Source organism: Rhinoderma darwinii (genome assembly GCF_050947455.1).
Source record: "Rhinoderma darwinii isolate aRhiDar2 chromosome 5 unlocalized genomic scaffold, aRhiDar2.hap1 SUPER_5_unloc_19, whole genome shotgun sequence".
In the NCBI taxonomy this organism is placed as follows: domain Eukaryota; kingdom Metazoa; phylum Chordata; class Amphibia; order Anura; family Rhinodermatidae; genus Rhinoderma; species Rhinoderma darwinii.
This window is the reverse complement of record NW_027461775.1, coordinates 191,743-211,135: the sequence shown is the minus strand read 5'-3', so window position 1 is coordinate 211,135 and position 19,393 is coordinate 191,743. Positions and strand designations below refer to the sequence as shown.

Below are 19,393 nucleotides of genomic sequence, written 5' to 3'. Positions count from 1 at the left end.
TTATCTCTGAGGCCCCATTATGATGTCAGAAAGCTGGCTCTGGAATCCTGAGGGCTCCACTATGACACGTGCAAAGTTCCGTCTGAACTTTATATAAGACGGTGAGGCTCAGTCAGTCACTCAGTGTTGCCTGAGAGGGCAACACTGCAACAGCCGGCCGCCAGGCTGTCTTTTTTTTGCACAGCTAGTTGCCTCCAGGAGGCCACAAGAGGGAGACAAGGGACTGCAAAATGGAAAATAGGCATCCACCAACTTTACAGACAACTTCTCCTTGTTCCTACAACCTCCATCCTTGCACAGTTTGTTATTCTTCTAGGTAACATAGTAACAAATCCAAATTGCTGCTCTCTTTGTAGGCAAGCAAGGCTTTGTTGCAACTGCAATTCTTACTTCTTCTTGAAATGTAGGGACGACAGTACATTCCATCACATCCATCTAGTGTACACAGGTAGGTCCATTGTGGCGGGCAGGCGAGCGGGCGGGCTGCTTTATTGGCTGTTTGCTGTTCCCCTACTCCACTCCACTATTTGACTGTTGTGCTGCATCAATCAATCAATCAATCAATCAATCAATCAATCAATCAATCAATCAATCAATCAATCAGTGGCTGGCTCAGGTGCAGCTCTTTAACTTACCTAAAAGGGAGGGCGGAGAGAAGACAAGGAAGGTGAATGAGGTGTTCCAATGTGAAATGCCGGAAACACAGAAACACAGACAACACACAACAAGAGGTGGCAATCTATTCATTAATTGCATTTAATCAATGAGCTCATTATCACTCATGCATTGTCCAACAGGTGTTGAAATAATGGGATTAAAAGGGGAGATCCCTTCAGAAAGACAGAAACAATAGCAAAGACAAAAAACACTTTTGGAATCTGCTTTTAGTCAACACATAAGGAAAGGGTGCACCGGTCCTGGAAATACTGCAATACCAGGTCAATGCGTGGAGTGGACAGAGCAAGCTCTATTTCCATCTCCCTGTTCTAAAAATCCATTTAATATATGGTCCCCAGATAGGGGACGTATCAGATATTAAACTGATAAGAACAGATACTACACTTGATCTTAGCCAAAAGGCCGAGAAGCGATAACCCGAACGGGCCGCGCGTTGCCCGAGCCTGCCCGATACTGCTGTTCAGCCCTTGCAGCGATTCAGCCTACTTCTAGGCAATTCCATGGGGCCCTGCAGGCTCACACACTCACAGCTACACGGGAGGTGAATAAAGGCCGGAGAGGAAGCCAGACAGGATTTGCTTCTTTTGCTTGCACCACAATGCAGTGCTGAAAGAGGAGGAATCTACATAAAAACGCCTTCCTGGCAACGCCCAAATGCCCTGCTGCCATGCAGATAAACACTGGCAGCGGCAGCAAGTGCATGCCCACAGCCACCCCTTGTTCCTTCACACCTTGTATCAGCTGTAATCCAGTCCAGTCCAGTGCTGCCTGCTGAGCAGCACTGACCAACACTGCCTGGGCCCAGGCTTTTATCTCTGAGGCCCCATTATGATGTCAGAAAGCTGGCTCTGGAATCCTGAGGGCTCCACTATGACACGTGCAAAGTTCCGTCTGAACTTTATATAAGACGGTGAGGCTCAGTCAGTCACTCAGTGTTGCCTGAGAGGGCAACACTGCAACAGCCGGCCGCCAGGCTGTCTTTTTTTTGCACAGCTAGTTGCCTCCAGGAGGCCACAAGAGGGAGACAAGGGACTGCAAAATGGAAAATAGGCATCCACCAACTTTACAGACAACTTCTCCTTGCTCCTACAACCTCCATCCTTGCACAGTTTGTTATTCTTCTAGGTAACATAGTAACAAATCCAAATTGCTGCTCTCTTTGTAGGCAAGCAAGGCTTTGTTGCAACTGCAATTCTTACTTCTTCTTGAAATGTAGGGACGACAGTACATTCCATCACATCCATCTAGTGTACACAGGTAGGTCCATTGTGGCGGGCAGGCGAGCGGGCGGGCTGCTTTATTGGCTGTTTGCTGTTCCCCTACTCCACTCCACTATTTGACTGTTGTGCTGCATCAATCAATCAATCAATCAATCAATCAATCAATCAATCAATCAATCAATCAATCAATCAATCAATCAATCAGTGGCTGGCTCAGGTGCAGCTCTTTAACTTACCTAAAAGGGAGGGCGGAGAGAAGACAAGGAAGGTGAATGAGGTGTTCCAATGTGAAATGCCGGAAACACAGAAACACAGACAACACACAACAAGAGGTGGCAATCTATTCATTAATTGCATTTAATCAATGAGCTCATTATCACTCATGCATTGTCCAACAGGTGTTGAAATAATGGGATTAAAAGGGGAGATCCCTTCAGAAAGACAGAAACAATAGCAAAGACAAAAAACACTTTTGGAATCTGCTTTTAGTCAACACATAAGGAAAGGGTGCACCGGTCCTGGAAATACTGCAATACCAGGTCAATGCGTGGAGTGGACAGAGCAAGCTCTATTTCCATCTCCCTGTTCTAAAAATCCATTTAATATATGGTCCCCAGATAGGGGACGTATCAGATATTAAACTGATAAGAACAGATACTACACTTGATCTTAGCCAAAAGGCCGAGAAGCGATAACCCGAACGGGCCGCGCGTTGCCCGAGCCTGCCCGATACTGCTGTTCAGCCCTTGCAGCGATTCAGCCTACTTCTAGGCAATTCCATGGGGCCCTGCAGGCTCACACACTCACAGCTACACGGGAGGTGAATAAAGGCCGGAGAGGAAGCCAGACAGGATTTGCTTCTTTTGCTTGCACCACAATGCAGTGCTGAAAGAGGAGGAATCTACATAAAAACGCCTTCCTGGCAACGCCCAAATGCCCTGCTGCCATGCAGATAAACACTGGCAGCGGCAGCAAGTGCATGCCCACAGCCACCCCTTGTTCCTTCACACCTTGTATCAGCTGTAATCCAGTCCAGTCCAGTGCTGCCTGCTGAGCAGCACTGACCAACACTGCCTGGGCCCAGGCTTTTATCTCTGAGGCCCCATTATGATGTCAGAAAGCTGGCTCTGGAATCCTGAGGGCTCCACTATGACACGTGCAAAGTTCCGTCTGAACTTTATATAAGACGGTGAGGCTCAGTCAGTCACTCAGTGTTGCCTGAGAGGGCAACACTGCAACAGCCGGCCGCCAGGCTGTCTTTTTTTTGCACAGCTAGTTGCCTCCAGGAGGCCACAAGAGGGAGACAAGGGACTGCAAAATGGAAAATAGGCATCCACCAACTTTACAGACAACTTCTCCTTGCTCCTACAACCTCCATCCTTGCACAGTTTGTTATTCTTCTAGGTAACATAGTAACAAATCCAAATTGCTGCTCTCTTTGTAGGCAAGCAAGGCTTTGTTGCAACTGCAATTCTTACTTCTTCTTGAAATGTAGGGACGACAGTACATTCCATCACATCCATCTAGTGTACACAGGTAGGTCCATTGTGGCGGGCAGGCGAGCGGGCGGGCTGCTTTATTGGCTGTTTGCTGTTCCCCTACTCCACTCCACTATTTGACTGTTGTGCTGCATCAATCAATCAATCAATCAATCAATCAATCAATCAATCAATCAATCAATCAATCAGTGGCTGGCTCAGGTGCAGCTCTTTAACTTACCTAAAAGGGAGGGCGGAGAGAAGACAAGGAAGGTGAATGAGGTGTTCCAATGTGAAATGCCGGAAACACAGAAACACAGACGACACACAACAAGAGGTGGCAATCTATTCATTAATTGCATTTAATCAATGAGCTCATTATCACTCATGCATTGTCCAACAGGTGTTGAAATAATGGGATTAAAAGGGGAGATCCCTTCAGAAAGACAGAAACAATAGCAAAGACAAAAAACACTTTTGGAATCTGCTTTTAGTCAACACATAAGGAAAGGGTGCACCGGTCCTGGAAATACTGCAATACCAGGTCAATGCGTGGAGTGGACAGAGCAAGCTCTATTTCCATCTCCCTGTTCTAAAAATCCATTTAATATATGGTCCCCAGATAGGGGACGTATCAGATATTAAACTGATAAGAACAGATACTACACTTGATCTTAGCCAAAAGGCCGAGAAGCGATAACCCGAACGGGCCGCGCGTTGCCCGAGCCTGCCCGATACTGCTGTTCAGCCCTTGCAGCGATTCAGCCTACTTCTAGGCAATTCCATGGGGCCCTGCAGGCTCACACACTCACAGCTACACGGGAGGTGAATAAAGGCCGGAGAGGAAGCCAGACAGGATTTGCTTCTTTTGCTTGCACCACAATGCAGTGCTGAAAGAGGAGGAATCTACATAAAAACGCCTTCCTGGCAACGCCCAAATGCCCTGCTGCCATGCAGATAAACACTGGCAGCGGCAGCAAGTGCATGCCCACAGCCACCCCTTGTTCCTTCACACCTTGTATCAGCTGTAATCCAGTCCAGTCCAGTGCTGCCTGCTGAGCAGCACTGACCAACACTGCCTGGGCCCAGGCTTTTATCTCTGAGGCCCCATTATGATGTCAGAAAGCTGGCTCTGGAATCCTGAGGGCTCCACTATGACACGTGCAAAGTTCCGTCTGAACTTTATATAAGACGGTGAGGCTCAGTCAGTCACTCAGTGTTGCCTGAGAGGGCAACACTGCAACAGCCGGCCGCCAGGCTGTCTTTTTTTTGCACAGCTAGTTGCCTCCAGGAGGCCACAAGAGGGAGACAAGGGACTGCAAAATGGAAAATAGGCATCCACCAACTTTACAGACAACTTCTCCTTGCTCCTACAACCTCCATCCTTGCACAGTTTGTTATTCTTCTAGGTAACATAGTAACAAATCCAAATTGCTGCTCTCTTTGTAGGCAAGCAAGGCTTTGTTGCAACTGCAATTCTTACTTCTTCTTGAAATGTAGGGACGACAGTACATTCCATCACATCCATCTAGTGTACACAGGTAGGTCCATTGTGGCGGGCAGGCGAGCGGGCGGGCTGCTTTATTGGCTGTTTGCTGTTCCCCTACTCCACTCCACTATTTGACTGTTGTGCTGCATCAATCAATCAATCAATCAATCAATCAATCAATCAATCAATCAATCAATCAATCAATCAGTGGCTGGCTCAGGTGCAGCTCTTTAACTTACCTAAAAGGGAGGGCGGAGAGAAGACAAGGAAGGTGAATGAGGTGTTCCAATGTGAAATGCCGGAAACACAGAAACACAGACGACACACAACAAGAGGTGGCAATCTATTCATTAATTGCATTTAATCAATGAGCTCATTATCACTCATGCATTGTCCAACAGGTGTTGAAATAATGGGATTAAAAGGGGAGATCCCTTCAGAAAGACAGAAACAATAGCAAAGACAAAAAACACTTTTGGAATCTGCTTTTAGTCAACACATAAGGAAAGGGTGCACCGGTCCTGGAAATACTGCAATACCAGGTCAATGCGTGGAGTGGACAGAGCAAGCTCTATTTCCATCTCCCTGTTCTAAAAATCCATTTAATATATGGTCCCCAGATAGGGGACGTATCAGATATTAAACTGATAAGAACAGATACTACACTTGATCTTAGCCAAAAGGCCGAGAAGCGATAACCCGAACGGGCCGCGCGTTGCCCGAGCCTGCCCGATACTGCTGTTCAGCCCTTGCAGCGATTCAGCCTACTTCTAGGCAATTCCATGGGGCCCTGCAGGCTCACACACTCACAGCTACACGGGAGGTGAATAAAGGCCGGAGAGGAAGCCAGACAGGATTTGCTTCTTTTGCTTGCACCACAATGCAGTGCTGAAAGAGGAGGAATCTACATAAAAACGCCTTCCTGGCAACGCCCAAATGCCCTGCTGCCATGCAGATAAACACTGGCAGCGGCAGCAAGTGCATGCCCACAGCCACCCCTTGTTCCTTCACACCTTGTATCAGCTGTAATCCAGTCCAGTCCAGTGCTGCCTGCTGAGCAGCACTGACCAACACTGCCTGGGCCCAGGCTTTTATCTCTGAGGCCCCATTATGATGTCAGAAAGCTGGCTCTGGAATCCTGAGGGCTCCACTATGACACGTGCAAAGTTCCGTCTGAACTTTATATAAGACGGTGAGGCTCAGTCAGTCACTCAGTGTTGCCTGAGAGGGCAACACTGCAACAGCCGGCCGCCAGGCTGTCTTTTTTTTGCACAGCTAGTTGCCCCCAGGAGGCCACAAGAGGGAGACAAGGGACTGCAAAATGGAAAATAGGCATCCACCAACTTTACAGACAACTTCTCCTTGCTCCTACAACCTCCATCCTTGCACAGTTTGTTATTCTTCTAGGTAACATAGTAACAAATCCAAATTGCTGCTCTCTTTGTAGGCAAGCAAGGCTTTGTTGCAACTGCAATTCTTACTTCTTCTTGAAATGTAGGGACGACAGTACATTCCATCACATCCATCTAGTGTACACAGGTAGGTCCATTGTGGCGGGCAGGCGAGCGGGCGGGCTGCTTTATTGGCTGTTTGCTGTTCCCCTACTCCACTCCACTATTTGACTGTTGTGCTGCATCAATCAATCAATCAATCAATCAATTAATCAATCAATCAATCAGTGGCTGGCTCAGGTGCAGCTCTTTAACTTACCTAAAAGGGAGGGCGGAGAGAAGACAAGGAAGGTGAATGAGGTGTTCCAATGTGAAATGCCGGAAACACAGAAACACAGACGACACACAACAAGAGGTGGCAATCTATTCATTAATTGCATTTAATCAATGAGCTCATTATCACTCATGCATTGTCCAACAGGTGTTGAAATAATGGGATTAAAAGGGGAGATCCCTTCAGAAAGACAGAAACAATAGCAAAGACAAAAAACACTTTTGGAATCTGCTTTTAGTCAACACATAAGGAAAGGGTGCACCGGTCCTGGAAATACTGCAATACCAGGTCAATGCGTGGAGTGGACAGAGCAAGCTCTATTTCCATCTCCCTGTTCTAAAAATCCATTTAATATATGGTCCCCAGATAGGGGACGTATCAGATATTAAACTGATAAGAACAGATACTACACTTGATCTTAGCCAAAAGGCCGAGAAGCGATAACCCGAACGGGCCGCGCGTTGCCCGAGCCTGCCCGATACTGCTGTTCAGCCCTTGCAGCGATTCAGCCTACTTCTAGGCAATTCCATGGGGCCCTGCAGGCTCACACACTCACAGCTACACGGGAGGTGAATAAAGGCCGGAGAGGAAGCCAGACAGGATTTGCTTATTTTGCTTGCACCACAATGCAGTGCTGAAAGAGGAGGAATCTACATAAAAACGCCTTCCTGGCAACGCCCAAATGCCCTGCTGCCATGCAGATAAACACTGGCAGCGGCAGCAAGTGCATGCCCACAGCCACCCCTTGTTCCTTCACACCTTGTATCAGCTGTAATCCAGTCCAGTCCAGTGCTGCCTGCTGAGCAGCACTGACCAACACTGCCTGGGCCCAGGCTTTTATCTCTGAGGCCCCATTATGATGTCAGAAAGCTGGCTCTGGAATCCTGAGGGCTCCACTATGACACGTGCAAAGTTCCGTCTGAACTTTATATAAGACGGTGAGGCTCAGTCAGTCACTCAGTGTTGCCTGAGAGGGCAACACTGCAACAGCCGGCCGCCAGGCTGTCTTTTTTTTGCACAGCTAGTTGCCTCCAGGAGGCCACAAGAGGGAGACAAGGGACTGCAAAATGGAAAATAGGCATCCACCAACTTTACAGACAACTTCTCCTTGCTCCTACAACCTCCATCCTTGCACAGTTTGTTATTCTTCTAGGTAACATAGTAACAAATCCAAATTGCTGCTCTCTTTGTAGGCAAGCAAGGCTTTGTTGCAACTGCAATTCTTACTTCTTCTTGAAATGTAGGGACGACAGTACATTCCATCACATCCATCTAGTGTACACAGGTAGGTCCATTGTGGCGGGCAGGCGAGCGGGCGGGCTGCTTTATTGGCTGTTTGCTGTTCCCCTACTCCACTCCACTATTTGACTGTTGTGCTGCATCAATCAATCAATCAATCAATCAATCAATCAATCAATCAATCAATCAGTGGCTGGCTCAGGTGCAGCTCTTTTACTTACCTAAAAGGGAGGGCGGAGAGAAGACAAGGAAGGTGAATGAGGTGTTCCAATGTGAAATGCCGGAAACACAGAAACACAGACGACACACAACAAGAGGTGGCAATCTATTCATTAATTGCATTTAATCAATGAGCTCATTATCACTCATGCATTGTCCAACAGGTGTTGAAATAATGGGATTAAAAGGGGAGATCCCTTCAGAAAGACAGAAACAATAGCAAAGACAAAAAACACTTTTGGAATCTGCTTTTAGTCAACACATAAGGAAAGGGTGCACCGGTCCTGGAAATACTGCAATACCAGGTCAATGCGTGGAGTGGACAGAGCAAGCTCTATTTCCATCTCCCTGTTCTAAAAATCCATTTAATATATGGTCCCCAGATAGGGGACGTATCAGATATTAAACTGATAAGAACAGATACTACACTTGATCTTAGCCAAAAGGCCGAGAAGCGATAACCCGAACGGGCCGCGCGTTGCCCGAGCCTGCCCGATACTGCTGTTCAGCCCTTGCAGCGATTCAGCCTACTTCTAGGCAATTCCATGGGGCCCTGCAGGCTCACACACTCACAGCTACACGGGAGGTGAATAAAGGCCGGAGAGGAAGCCAGACAGGATTTGCTTCTTTTGCTTGCACCACAATGCAGTGCTGAAAGAGGAGGAATCTACATAAAAACGCCTTCCTGGCAACGCCCAAATGCCCTGCTGCCATGCAGATAAACACTGGCAGCGGCAGCAAGTGCATGCCCACAGCCACCCCTTGTTCCTTCACACCTTGTATCAGCTGTAATCCAGTCCAGTCCAGTGCTGCCTGCTGAGCAGCACTGACCAACACTGCCTGGGCCCAGGCTTTTATCTCTGAGGCCCCATTATGATGTCAGAAAGCTGGCTCTGGAATCCTGAGGGCTCCACTATGACACGTGCAAAGTTCCGTCTGAACTTTATATAAGACGGTGAGGCTCAGTCAGTCACTCAGTGTTGCCTGAGAGGGCAACACTGCAACAGCCGGCCGCCAGGCTGTCTTTTTTTTGCACAGCTAGTTGCCTCCAGGAGGCCACAAGAGGGAGACAAGGGACTGCAAAATGGAAAATAGGCATCCACCAACTTTACAGACAACTTCTCCTTGCTCCTACAACCTCCATCCTTGCACAGTTTGTTATTCTTCTAGGTAACATAGTAACAAATCCAAATTGCTGCTCTCTTTGTAGGCAAGCAAGGCTTTGTTGCAACTGCAATTCTTACTTCTTCTTGAAATGTAGGGACGACAGTACATTCCATCACATCCATCTAGTGTACACAGGTAGGTCCATTGTGGCGGGCAGGCGAGCGGGCGGGCTGCTTTATTGGCTGTTTGCTGTTCCCCTACTCCACTCCACTATTTGACTGTTGTGCTGCATCAATCAATCAATCAATCAATCAATCAATCAATCAATCAATCAATCAGTGGCTGGCTCAGGTGCAGCTCTTTAACTTACCTAAAAGGGAGGGCGGAGAGAAGACAAGGAAGGTGAATGAGGAGTTCCAATGTGAAATGCCGGAAACACAGAAACACAGACGACACACAACAAGAGGTGGCAATCTATTCATTAATTGCATTTAATCAATGAGCTCATTATCACTCATGCATTGTCCAACAGGTGTTGAAATAATGGGATTAAAAGGGGAGATCCCTTCAGAAAGACAGAAACAATAGCAAAGACAAAAAACACTTTTGGAATCTGCTTTTAGTCAACACATAAGGAAAGGGTGCACCGGTCCTGGAAATACTGCAATACCAGGTCAATGCGTGGAGTGGACAGAGCAAGCTCTATTTCCATCTCCCTGTTCTAAAAATCCATTTAATATATGGTCCCCAGATAGGGGACGTATCAGATATTAAACTGATAAGAACAGATACTACACTTGATCTTAGCCAAAAGGCCGAGAAGCGATAACCCGAACGGGCCGCGCGTTGCCCGAGCCTGCCCGATACTGCTGTTCAGCCCTTGCAGCGATTCAGCCTACTTCTAGGCAATTCCATGGGGCCCTGCAGGCTCACACACTCACAGCTACACGGGAGGTGAATAAAGGCCGGAGAGGAAGCCAGACAGGATTTGCTTCTTTTGCTTGCACCACAATGCAGTGCTGAAAGAGGAGGAATCTACATAAAAACGCCTTCCTGGCAACGCCCAAATGCCCTGCTGCCATGCAGATAAACACTGGCAGCGGCAGCAAGTGCATGCCCACAGCCACCCCTTGTTCCTTCACACCTTGTATCAGCTGTAATCCAGTCCAGTCCAGTGCTGCCTGCTGAGCAGCACTGACCAATACTGCCTGGGCCCAGGCTTTTATCTCTGAGGCCCCATTATGATGTCAGAAAGCTGGCTCTGGAATCCTGAGGGCTCCACTATGAGACGTGCAAAGTTCCGTCTGAACTTTATATAAGACGGTGAGGCTCAGTCAGTCACTCAGTGTTGCCTGAGAGGGCAACACTGCAACAGCCGGCCGCCAGGCTGTCTTTTTTTTGTACAGCTTGTTGCCTCCAGGAGGCCACAAGAGGGAGACAAGGGACTGCAAAATGGAAAATAGGCATCCACCAACTTTACAGACAACTTCTCCTTGCTCCTACAACCTCCATCCTTGCACAGTTTGTTATTCTTCTAGGTAACATAGTAACAAATCCAAATTGCTGCTCTCTTTGTAGGCAAGCAAGGCTTTGTTGCAACTGCAATTCTTACTTCTTCTTGAAATGTAGGGACGACAGTACATTCCATCACATCCATCTAGTGTACACAGGTAGGTCCATTGTGGCGGGCAGGCGAGCGGGCGGGCTGCTTTATTGGCTGTTTGCTGTTCCCCTACTCCACTCCACTATTTGACTGTTGTGCTGCATCAATCAATCAATCAATCAATCAATCAATCAATCAATCAATCAATCAATCAGTGGCTGGCTCAGGTGCAGCTCTTTAACTTACCTAAAAGGGAGGGCGGAGAGAAGACAAGGAAGGTGAATGAGGTGTTCCAATGTGAAATGCCGGAAACACAGAAACACAGACGACACACAACAAGAGGTGGCAATCTATTCATTAATTGCATTTAATCAATGAGCTCATTATCACTCATGCATTGTCCAACAGGTGTTGAAATAATGGGATTAAAAGGGGAGATCCCTTCAGAAAGACAGAAACAATAGCAAAGACAAAAAACACTTTTGGAATCTGCTTTTAGTCAACACATAAGGAAAGGGTGCACCGGTCCTGGAAATACTGCAATACCAGGTCAATGCGTGGAGTGGACAGAGCAAGCTCTATTTCCATCTCCCTGTTCTAAAAATCCATTTAATATATGGTCCCCAGATAGGGGACGTATCAGATATTAAACTGATAAGAACAGATACTACACTTGATCTTAGCCAAAAGGCCGAGAAGCGATAACCCGAACGGGCCGCGCGTTGCCCGAGCCTGCCCGATACTGCTGTTCAGCCCTTGCAGCGATTCAGCCTACTTCTAGGCAATTCCATGGGGCCCTGCAGGCTCACACACTCACAGCTACACGGGAGGTGAATAAAGGCCGGAGAGGAAGCCAGACAGGATTTGCTTCTTTTGCTTGCACCACAATGCAGTGCTGAAAGAGGAGGAATCTACATAAAAACGCCTTCCTGGCAACGCCCAAATGCCCTGCTGCCATGCAGATAAACACTGGCAGCGGCAGCAAGTGCATGCCCACAGCCACCCCTTGTTCCTTCACACCTTGTATCAGCTGTAATCCAGTCCAGTCCAGTGCTGCCTGCTGAGCAGCACTGACCAATACTGCCTGGGCCCAGGCTTTTATCTCTGAGGCCCCATTATGATGTCAGAAAGCTGGCTCTGGAATCCTGAGGGCTCCACTATGAGACGTGCAAAGTTCCGTCTGAACTTTATATAAGACGGTGAGGCTCAGTCAGTCACTCAGTGTTGCCTGAGAGGGCAACACTGCAACAGCCGGCCGCCAGGCTGTCTTTTTTTTGTACAGCTTGTTGCCTCCAGGAGGCCACAAGAGGGAGACAAGGGACTGCAAAATGGAAAATAGGCATCCACCAACTTTACAGACAACTTCTCCTTGCTCCTACAACCTCCATCCTTGCACAGTTTGTTATTCTTCTAGGTAACATAGTAACAAATCCAAATTGCTGCTCTCTTTGTAGGCAAGCAAGGCTTTGTTGCAACTGCAATTCTTACTTCTTCTTGAAATGTAGGGACGACAGTACATTCCATCACATCCATCTAGTGTACACAGGTAGGTCCATTGTGGCGGGCAGGCGAGCGGGCGGGCTGCTTTATTGGCTGTTTGCTGTTCCCCTACTCCACTCCACTATTTGACTGTTGTGCTGCATCAATCAATCAATCAATCAATCAATCAATCAATCAATCAATCAATCAAGTGGCTGGCTCAGGTGCAGCTCTTTAACTTACCTAAAAGGGAGGGCGGAGAGAAGACAAGGAAGGTGAATGAGGTGTTCCAATGTGAAATGCCGGAAACACAGAAACACAGACGACACACAACAAGAGGTGGCAATCTATTCATTAATTGCATTTAATCAATGAGCTCATTATCACTCATGCATTGTCCAACAGGTGTTGAAATAATGGGATTAAAAGGGGAGATCCCTTCAGAAAGACAGAAACAATAGCAAAGACAAAAAACACTTTTGGAATCTGCTTTTAGTCAACACATAAGGAAAGGGTGCACCGGTCCTGGAAATACTGCAATACCAGGTCAATGCGTGGAGTGGACAGAGCAAGCTCTATTTCCATCTCCCTGTTCTAAAAATCCATTTAATATATGGTCCCCAGATAGGGGACGTATCAGATATTAAACTGATAAGAACAGATACTACACTTGATCTTAGCCAAAAGGCCGAGAAGCGATAACCCGAACGGGCCGCGCGTTGCCCGAGCCTGCCCGATACTGCTGTTCAGCCCTTGCAGCGATTCAGCCTACTTCTAGGCAATTCCATGGGGCCCTGCAGGCTCACACACTCACAGCTACACGGGAGGTGAATAAAGGCCGGAGAGGAAGCCAGACAGGATTTGCTTCTTTTGCTTGCACCACAATGCAGTGCTGAAAGAGGAGGAATCTACATAAAAACGCCTTCCTGGCAACGCCCAAATGCCCTGCTGCCATGCAGATAAACACTGGCAGCGGCAGCAAGTGCATGCCCACAGCCACCCCTTGTTCCTTCACACCTTGTATCAGCTGTAATCCAGTCCAGTCCAGTGCTGCCTGCTGAGCAGCACTGACCAACACTGCCTGGGCCCAGGCTTTTATCTCTGAGGCCCCATTATGATGTCAGAAAGCTGGCTCTGGAATCCTGAGGGCTCCACTATGACACGTGCAAAGTTCCGTCTGAACTTTATATAAGACGGTGAGGCTCAGTCAGTCACTCAGTGTTGCCTGAGAGGGCAACACTGCAACAGCCGGCCGCCAGGCTGTCTTTTTTTTTGCACAGCTAGTTGCCTCCAGGAGGCCACAAGAGGGAGACAAGGGACTGCAAAATGGAAAATAGGCATCCACCAACTTTACAGACAACTTCTCCTTGCTCCTACAACCTCCATCCTTGCACAGTTTGTTATTCTTCTAGGTAACATAGTAACAAATCCAAATTGCTGCTCTCTTTGTAGGCAAGCAAGGCTTTGTTGCAACTGCAATTCTTACTTCTTCTTGAAATGTAGGGACGACAGTACATTCCATCACATCCATCTAGTGTACACAGGTAGGTCCATTGTGGCGGGCAGGCGAGCGGGCGGGCTGCTTTATTGGCTGTTTGCTGTTCCCCTACTCCACTCCACTATTTGACTGTTGTGCTGCATCAATCAATCAATCAATCAATCAATCAATCAATCAATCAATCAATCAATCAGTGGCTGGCTCAGGTGCAGCTCTTTAACTTACCTAAAAGGGAGGGCGGAGAGAAGACAAGGAAGGTGAATGAGGTGTTCCAATGTGAAATGCCGGAAACACAGAAACACAGACGACACACAACAAGAGGTGGCAATCTATTCATTAATTGCATTTAATCAATGAGCTCATTATCACTCATGCATTGTCCAACAGGTGTTGAAATAATGGGATTAAAAGGGGAGATCCCTTCAGAAAGACAGAAACAATAGCAAAGACAAAAAACACTTTTGGAATCTGCTTTTAGTCAACACATAAGGAAAGGGTGCACCGGTCCTGGAAATACTGCAAAACCAGGTCAATGCGTGGAGTGGACAGAGCAAGCTCTATTTCCATCTCCCTGTTCTAAAAATCCATTTAATATATGGTCCCCAGATAGGGGACGTATCAGATATTAAACTGATAAGAACAGATACTACACTTGATCTTAGCCAAAAGGCCGAGAAGCGATAACCCGAACGGGCCGCGCGTTGCCCGAGCCTGCCCGATACTGCTGTTCAGCCCTTGCAGCGATTCAGCCTACTTCTAGGCAATTCCATGGGGCCCTGCAGGCTCACACACTCACAGCTACACGGGAGGTGAATAAAGGCCGGAGAGGAAGCCAGACAGGATTTGCTTCTTTTGCTTGCACCACAATGCAGTGCTGAAAGAGGAGGAATCTACATAAAAACGCCTTCCTGGCAACGCCCAAATGCCCTGCTGCCATGCAGATAAACACTGGCAGCGGCAGCAAGTGCATGCCCACAGCCACCCCTTGTTCCTTCACACCTTGTATCAGCTGTAATCCAGTCCAGTCCAGTGCTGCCTGCTGAGCAGCACTGACCAACACTGCCTGGGCCCAGGCTTTTATCTCTGAGGCCCCATTATGATGTCAGAAAGCTGGCTCTGGAATCCTGAGGGCTCCACTATGACACGTGCAAAGTTCCGTCTGAACTTTATATAAGACGGTGAGGCTCAGTCAGTCACTCAGTGTTGCCTGAGAGGGCAACACTGCAACAGCCGGCCGCCAGGCTGTCTTTTTTTTGCACAGCTAGTTGCCTCCAGGAGGCCACAAGAGGGAGACAAGGGACTGCAAAATGGAAAATAGGCATCCACCAACTTTACAGACAACTTCTCCTTGCTCCTACAACCTCCATCCTTGCACAGTTTGTTATTCTTCTAGGTAACATAGTAACAAATCCAAATTGCTGCTCTCTTTGTAGGCAAGCAAGGCTTTGTTGCAACTGCAATTCTTACTTCTTCTTGAAATGTAGGGACGACAGTACATTCCATCACATCCATCTAGTGTACACAGGTAGGTCCATTGTGGCGGGCAGGCGAGCGGGCGGGCTGCTTTATTGGCTGTTTGCTGTTCCCCTACTCCACTCCACTATTTGACTGTTGTGCTGCATCAATCAATCAATCAATCAATCAATCAATCAATCAATCAATCAGTGGCTGGCTCAGGTGCAGCTCTTTTACTTACCTAAAAGGGAGGGCGGAGAGAAGACAAGGAAGGTGAATGAGGTGTTCCAATGTGAAATGCCGGAAACACAGAAACACAGACGACACACAACAAGAGGTGGCAATCTATTCATTAATTGCATTTAATCAATGAGCTCATTATCACTCATGCATTGTCCAACAGGTGTTGAAATAATGGGATTAAAAGGGGAGATCCCTTCAGAAAGACAGAAACAATAGCAAAGACAAAAAACACTTTTGGAATCTGCTTTTAGTCAACACATAAGGAAAGGGTGCACCGGTCCTGGAAATACTGCAATACCAGGTCAATGCGTGGAGTGGACAGAGCAAGCTCTATTTCCATCTCCCTGTTCTAAAAATCCATTTAATATATGGTCCCCAGATAGGGGACGTATCAGATATTAAACTGATAAGAACAGATACTACACTTGATCTTAGCCAAAAGGCCGAGAAGCGATAACCCGAACGGGCCGCGCGTTGCCCGAGCCTGCCCGATACTGCTGTTCAGCCCTTGCAGCGATTCAGCCTACTTCTAGGCAATTCCATGGGGCCCTGCAGGCTCACACACTCACAGCTACACGGGAGGTGAATAAAGGCCGGAGAGGAAGCCAGACAGGATTTGCTTCTTTTGCTTGCACCACAATGCAGTGCTGAAAGAGGAGGAATCTACATAAAAACGCCTTCCTGGCAACGCCCAAATGCCCTGCTGCCATGCAGATAAACACTGGCAGCGGCAGCAAGTGCATGCCCACAGCCACCCCTTGTTCCTTCACACCTTGTATCAGCTGTAATCCAGTCCAGTCCAGTGCTGCCTGCTGAGCAGCACTGACCAACACTGCCTGGGCCCAGGCTTTTATCTCTGAGGCCCCATTATGATGTCAGAAAGCTGGCTCTGGAATCCTGAGGGCTCCACTATGACACGTGCAAAGTTCCGTCTGAACTTTATATAAGACGGTGAGGCTCAGTCAGTCACTCAGTGTTGCCTGAGAGGGCAACACTGCAACAGCCGGCCGCCAGGCTGTCTTTTTTTTGCACAGCTAGTTGCCTCCAGGAGGCCACAAGAGGGAGACAAGGGACTGCAAAATGGAAAATAGGCATCCACCAACTTTACAGACAACTTCTCCTTGCTCCTACAACCTCCATCCTTGCACAGTTTGTTATTCTTCTAGGTAACATAGTAACAAATCCAAATTGCTGCTCTCTTTGTAGGCAAGCAAGGCTTTGTTGCAACTGCAATTCTTACTTCTTCTTGAAATGTAGGGACGACAGTACATTCCATCACATCCATCTAGTGTACACAGGTAGGTCCATTGTGGCGGGCAGGCGAGCGGGCGGGCTGCTTTATTGGCTGTTTGCTGTTCCCCTACTCCACTCCACTATTTGACTGTTGTGCTGCATCAATCAATCAATCAATCAATCAATCAATCAATCAATCAGTGGCTGGCTCAGGTGCAGCTCTTTAACTTACCTAAAAGGGAGGGCGGAGAGAAGACAAGGAAGGTGAATGAGGTGTTCCAATGTGAAATGCCGGAAACACAGAAACACAGACGACACACAACAAGAGGTGGCAATCTATTCATTAATTGCATTTAATCAATGAGCTCATTATCACTCATGCATTGTCCAACAGGTGTTGAAATAATGGGATTAAAAGGGGAGATCCCTTCAGAAAGACAGAAACAATAGCAAAGACAAAAAACACTTTTGGAATCTGCTTTTAGTCAACACATAAGGAAAGGGTGCACCGGTCCTGGAAATACTGCAATACCAGGTCAATGCGTGGAGTGGACAGAGCAAGCTCTATTTCCATCTCCCTGTTCTAAAAATCCATTTAATATATGGTCCCCAGATAGGGGACGTATCAGATATTAAACTGATAAGAACAGATACTACACTTGATCTTAGCCAAAAGGCCGAGAAGCGATAACCCGAACGGGCCGCGCGTTGCCCGAGCCTGCCCGATACTGCTGTTCAGCCCTTGCAGCGATTCAGCCTACTTCTAGGCAATTCCATGGGGCCCTGCAGGCTCACACACTCACAGCTACACGGGAGGTGAATAAAGGCCGGAGAGGAAGCCAGACAGGATTTGCTTCTTTTGCTTGCACCACAATGCAGTGCTGAAAGAGGAGGAATCTACATAAAAACGCCTTCCTGGCAACGCCCAAATGCCCTGCTGCCATGCAGATAAACACTGGCAGCGGCAGCAAGTGCATGCCCACAGCCACCCCTTGTTCCTTCACACCTTGTATCAGCTGTAATCCAGTCCAGTCCAGTGCTGCCTGCTGAGCAGCACTGACCAACACTGCCTGGGCCCAGGCTTTTATCTCTGAGGCCCCATTATGATGTCAGAAAGCTGGCTCTGGAATCCTGAGGGCTCCACTATGACACGTGCAAAGTTCCGTCTGAACTTTATATAAGACGGTGAGGCTCAGTCAGTCACTCAGTGTTGCCTGAGAGGGCAACACTGCAACAGCCGGCCGCCAGGCTGTCTTTTTTTTTGCACAGCTAGTTGCCTCCAGGAGGCCACAAGAGGGAGACAAGGGACTGCAAAATGGAAAATAGGCATCCACCAACTTTACAGACAACTTCTCCTTGCTCCTACAACCTCCATCCTTGCACAGTTTGTTATTCTTCTAGGTAACATAGTACCAAATCCAAATTGCTGCTCTCTTTGTAGGCAAGCAAGGCTTTGTTGCAACTGCAATTCTTACTTCTTCTTGAAATGTAGGGACGACAGTACATTCCATCACATCCATCTAGTGTACACAGGTAGGTCCATTGTGGCGGGCAGGCGAGCGGGCGGGCTGCTTTATTGGCTGTTTGCTGTTCCCCTACTCCACTCCACTATTTGACTGTTGTGCTGCATCAATCAATCAATCAATCAATCAATCAATCAATCAATCAATCAATCAGTGGCTGGCTCAGGTGCAGCTCTTTAACTTACCTAAAAGGGAGGGCGGAGAGAAGACAAGGAAGGTGAATGAGGTGTTCCAATGTGAAATGCCGGAAACACAGAAACACAGACGACACACAACAAGAGGTGGCAATCTATTCATTAATTGCATTTAATCAATGAGCTCATTATCACTCATGCATTGTCCAACAGGTGTTGAAATAATGGGATTAAAAGGGGAGATCCCTTCAGAAAGACAGAAACAATAGCAAAGACAAAAAACACTTTTGGAATCTGCTTTTAGTCAACACATAAGGAAAGGGTGCACCGGTCCTGGAAATACTGCAATACCAGGTCAATGCGTGGAGTGGACAGAGCAAGCTCTATTTCCATCTCCCTGTTCTAAAAATCCATTTAATATATGGTCCCCAGATAGGGGACGTATCAGATATTAAACTGATAAGAACAGATACTACACTTGATCTTAGCCAAAAGGCCGAGAAGCGATAACCCGAACGGGCCGCGCGTTGCCCGAGCCTGCCCGATACTGCTGTTCAGCCCTTGCAGCGATTCAGCCTACTTCTAGGCAATTCCATGGGGCCCTGCAGGCTCACACACTCACAGCTACACGGGAGGTGAATAAAGGCCGGAGAGGAAGCCAGACAGGATTTGCTTCTTTTGCTTGCACCACAATGCAGTGCTGAAAGAGGAGGAATCTACATAAAAACGCCTTCCTGGCAACGCCCAAATGCCCTGCTGCCATGCAGATAAACACTGGCAGCGGCAGCAAGTGCATGCCCACAGCCACCCCTTGTTCCTTCACACCTTGTATCAGCTGTAATCCAGTCCAGTCCAGTGCTGCCTGCTGAGCAGCACTGACCAACACTGCCTGGGCCCAGGCTTTTATCTCTGAGGCCCCATTATGATGTCAGAAAGCTGGCTCTGGAATCCTGAGGGCTCCACTATGACACGTGCAAAGTTCCGTCTGAACTTTATATAAGACGGTGAGGCTCAGTCAGTCACTCAGTGTTGCCTGAGAGGGCAACACTGCAACAGCCGGCCGCCAGGCT

The 19,393-nt window shown here is 47.8% G+C and overlaps 13 non-coding genes across 13 annotated transcripts; all 13 read right to left on the bottom strand.

Annotated features, from left to right (window-relative positions):
• Positions 1 to 901: 901 nt before the first annotated feature.
• Positions 902 to 1,092, bottom strand: LOC142686827 (U2 spliceosomal RNA). Its single transcript, XR_012856130.1, has one exon. It is a non-coding gene; the product is annotated as a U2 spliceosomal RNA (small nuclear RNA).
• A 1,308-nt stretch (positions 1,093 to 2,400) lies between these two features.
• On the bottom strand, positions 2,401 to 2,591 carry LOC142686826 (U2 spliceosomal RNA). Its single transcript, XR_012856129.1, has one exon. It is a non-coding gene; the product is annotated as a U2 spliceosomal RNA (small nuclear RNA).
• A 1,292-nt stretch (positions 2,592 to 3,883) lies between these two features.
• On the bottom strand, positions 3,884 to 4,074 carry LOC142686825 (U2 spliceosomal RNA). Its single transcript, XR_012856128.1, has one exon. It is a non-coding gene; the product is annotated as a U2 spliceosomal RNA (small nuclear RNA).
• A 1,296-nt stretch (positions 4,075 to 5,370) lies between these two features.
• Positions 5,371 to 5,561, bottom strand: LOC142686824 (U2 spliceosomal RNA). The gene has a single exon (XR_012856127.1). It is a non-coding gene; the product is annotated as a U2 spliceosomal RNA (small nuclear RNA).
• A 1,280-nt stretch (positions 5,562 to 6,841) lies between these two features.
• On the bottom strand, positions 6,842 to 7,032 carry LOC142686823 (U2 spliceosomal RNA). The gene has a single exon (XR_012856126.1). It is a non-coding gene; the product is annotated as a U2 spliceosomal RNA (small nuclear RNA).
• A 1,284-nt stretch (positions 7,033 to 8,316) lies between these two features.
• On the bottom strand, positions 8,317 to 8,507 carry LOC142686822 (U2 spliceosomal RNA). Its single transcript, XR_012856125.1, has one exon. It is a non-coding gene; the product is annotated as a U2 spliceosomal RNA (small nuclear RNA).
• A 1,284-nt stretch (positions 8,508 to 9,791) lies between these two features.
• On the bottom strand, positions 9,792 to 9,982 carry LOC142686821 (U2 spliceosomal RNA). Its single transcript, XR_012856124.1, has one exon. It is a non-coding gene; the product is annotated as a U2 spliceosomal RNA (small nuclear RNA).
• A 1,288-nt stretch (positions 9,983 to 11,270) lies between these two features.
• LOC142686818 (U2 spliceosomal RNA) lies at positions 11,271 to 11,461 on the bottom strand. Its single transcript, XR_012856123.1, has one exon. It is a non-coding gene; the product is annotated as a U2 spliceosomal RNA (small nuclear RNA).
• Positions 11,462 to 12,746: 1,285 nt separating this feature from the next.
• On the bottom strand, positions 12,747 to 12,937 carry LOC142686816 (U2 spliceosomal RNA). The gene has a single exon (XR_012856121.1). It is a non-coding gene; the product is annotated as a U2 spliceosomal RNA (small nuclear RNA).
• A 1,289-nt stretch (positions 12,938 to 14,226) lies between these two features.
• On the bottom strand, positions 14,227 to 14,417 carry LOC142687118 (U2 spliceosomal RNA). The gene has a single exon (XR_012856394.1). It is a non-coding gene; the product is annotated as a U2 spliceosomal RNA (small nuclear RNA).
• A 1,280-nt stretch (positions 14,418 to 15,697) lies between these two features.
• On the bottom strand, positions 15,698 to 15,888 carry LOC142686815 (U2 spliceosomal RNA). Its single transcript, XR_012856120.1, has one exon. It is a non-coding gene; the product is annotated as a U2 spliceosomal RNA (small nuclear RNA).
• Positions 15,889 to 17,164: 1,276 nt separating this feature from the next.
• Positions 17,165 to 17,355, bottom strand: LOC142686814 (U2 spliceosomal RNA). The gene has a single exon (XR_012856119.1). It is a non-coding gene; the product is annotated as a U2 spliceosomal RNA (small nuclear RNA).
• A 1,285-nt stretch (positions 17,356 to 18,640) lies between these two features.
• Positions 18,641 to 18,831, bottom strand: LOC142686813 (U2 spliceosomal RNA). The gene has a single exon (XR_012856118.1). It is a non-coding gene; the product is annotated as a U2 spliceosomal RNA (small nuclear RNA).
• Positions 18,832 to 19,393: the final 562 nt, after the last annotated feature.